The 3,026-nt window shown below is 40.7% G+C and overlaps 1 long non-coding RNA gene across 1 annotated transcript; it reads right to left on the bottom strand.

The window, feature by feature from the left end:
* Positions 1-442: 442 nt before the first annotated feature.
* Positions 443-3,026, bottom strand: LOC307134131. The gene is made up of 4 exons (XR_013817521.1): positions 2,967-3,026; positions 1,765-1,875; positions 1,614-1,681; positions 443-1,330 (listed from the first exon to the last, which is right to left on the bottom strand). It is a non-coding gene; the product is annotated as an uncharacterized lncRNA (long non-coding RNA).

The raw sequence follows: 3,026 nt of genomic DNA, 5'->3' as shown, positions 1-3,026 counted from the left end.
ATTATTAATATTTTTTTGTTTACAACAAATTGACCTTAAATTTGCAAATCTGTAATCTTTACTTTTACTGTTTCAGTGAGTGTACTTTAATAAGCAGTAAAATAATTGTAGGCAATCATGTTAAAAGATATACAGATGAAATGTGTAAGTGTTAGATTGTATGCAGTTGCTGGTTTGCGGTGCAATACTCCATTATTCACTGCAAGACAGGGCCCCAAAATTATCCTGCTTAGGGCCCCCAGATTTACAGAGGGTTTCAGTCAGGGCCTTCACTAACGATCAACACACCCCACGCCGCTGCCATAACACCATACACACACACACATACACCGATACATATACAATACAATCATGCACTGTATGCACTACTGTTACGAACCCCGCTTTCAAAGTGCTCTTTGGGAAGGGGGCAAGCAACATAAAAGGACACTCGAGACAAAAAGGCAATTTAACTATTTATTGATACCACTGCACTCACGTGTCACCGTTTAGGCAACTGGTGAAATGAATCAAAATCAACTCACTGACAAATACTCTTAAACAAACAAAAACACAGAACAACAAGAACATCAAAAGAGACACAGATAAACACAGCTTGTCCGCTAACGTTACCGGTTTGACATCAGGATGCACACAAAGTTCGCGCAGCCCGTCATCCATAGCTTATTTCACAATCAAAATTTGATTGGCTGATGACCCACGTCAGTCAAAGTTATGATCCAATGGAAAATGGCAGCTTTAACTGAAGGCTTGCTATTCTTCTTGTGCTGGTCCACGGAGCGGTGATGCGTTTAGATGATGAAAATACAGCTCAGCCTCATGTGGTACCCAAGCAGTACCTTCTTTTTAGTCTGACTACGCCACCCCCTGATGATGGGCAGGAGGAACCACAAATCTTTCTGTGAATACAGTGAGGCTAACTCAGTTTTTCCCCACACAGGGACAGTCAATAAGAGGCAGAAATGTAAATGTTTCACAATTTATTACACTTTGGTACAAAAAGATGTAAAAGGTTATTAAGAATGGATCTTAAGAATACTGCGATAAATGACTGGTGGAGTTTTCCTCAGTCTAGGAAGGTCGGATCAGCCAATGCAAAACCCCGGCTCTGGAGGCCCCTGGGGAGACAGAAACAGGAGACAGCAACCCCACACCAGTCGAAGCATGCAACACAGCAAGCACTACACACTTAATATATTTAGATGCCACTACAAAATATCACACCGTGTCGTAGCTACAAGTACACACCAATACAGTGTCTCTCCCAGTGTGGTTCCCTGACGAGAAGCGGCAAAGCGTCAGTGTGGATCCGGCCTGGTACAGGAATAGCCTACGCAGAAAACATAGTTAAGGAGGAGAACCACCAGCATTAATGGCCACAATTGGTCAAGAAAAAAATACACAATATTATGAATGTGGCACATGAGTGATAGGCCCAAGGGCAAAATCACAAATAACCAAACAAATCACCAAAAAAACAACAACAGGAAACAATAAAGAAAAACAGTGGCTGGCCTGGTCCCCTTTCAATAGAAACCAAGCAAGTTAGTTGCCAACCTCATTAAACAGCATAGCATAGCCAACTCAAACATAACTAGAAAATATAGGCCTACTTTTCAGTATGCTCAACTGTCCCACAGCACATTGACACAGCACGAAAGAAAAGGTGAATGTTCCGTTGCTACAGACGGAGAAAAGCATTAAAACATGTCCCAATGCAGAGATAAAACATTCAGTGGAAAATATACATATTGAGGCATTTACCAGTGCAGCCCAGCAGCTCGGGTCACACTGGAAGTGATCGCATAAATGTTAACCCTCCATGCAGAAACCTGTGTCCTCCGTGAAGAGTAGACAAGCGCTTCTAGAATTACCCTAATAAAAATGAAATAAGTGTAAGGCCGCTGAAATCGCTTCAATGGACGTAACGATAGCGACTCGAAGGCCGTTGCGCGTTCGTGTCTCCACCTGGGTAGAATGGATTTAAAACGAATATATCTTTAATCTGACTCCATTTATCATATTGTCGAATTTAGGATAGAATGCCAATTGGTTGTTTGATCATTTATATCTAATAGTTAATCATACATTTAATCATTTCGTTTTAACCCTTTGTTGCAATTAAATTGTTCCGTTACAGAGTAATTCAGAAAGGATCAAAATGTAACAATTTTATTAACAGTCAGGTAAATGTATAATGCCAATTACATAATCAATTCAAAGATGATTCATACATAACATCAAATAATCTGTAGCAAAGAATAAGATATCGATACCTGACTGAATATAACACAACACAGAGTGTGTCAAGACGCTCCACGCTACGGGCCGAACTCATTACAGTAAGCGCCCTGAACTCATTACTGTATCGCTTTAAGTAACTCAAACCAGACCAAAACTTCTTTCAAATAGAAATACATGGAAACAAAGGGAATTTAAATTGGATCAAGTTCCTATTTGCCTGGATTGGAAGAGACCAAATGGCTCCAAAAGTCACACCCACCGTCATGAGTAAAATATCTCTAAGCTCTAAACAACTCTTATTAACTTAACTTCTTGGAGGTTTGCATTATGATTGGGAAAATGAGACCATTTTACCAGACGCACTGACACGTTTCAAATGATACTAAACATGCATAGTTATACATTGTACACATTTGACTTTGCATAGATTTTGAATGAGTTTTCAGTGTGGGAGAAAATGAGCTACACAGAGGGTGATGTGCAGAGTGTGAATGTGAGGTGTGTGTGTCTCAGTGTGGTGTGTCTCGGGTGGGGTTGTTATGTATGCAGGGGAGTGTTTGTGACGGTCACGGAATGACCGCATCTCTAATCTGGACTATATATGTGTAAATGAACTCTCTCTCTCACACGTGCACGCACACACACACACACACGCACACAGAGACTGTTCATTGACATAAGAATGTATTGTGGTTACCTATCGAAAGGCGCTAATGAAATACCTGTGTTTATTGTGCAGTATTGTTTGTCCCATGATTTCAGAGTTCCGACGGGGAAACAGT

The sequence above is a fragment of the Gobio gobio genome (genome assembly GCF_949357685.1).
Source record: "Gobio gobio genome assembly, chromosome: 11".
NCBI lineage: Eukaryota > Metazoa > Chordata > Actinopteri > Cypriniformes > Gobionidae > Gobio > Gobio gobio.
Note: the sequence above shows the minus strand (reverse complement) of the source record. Positions and strands in the feature narration are given on the sequence as shown.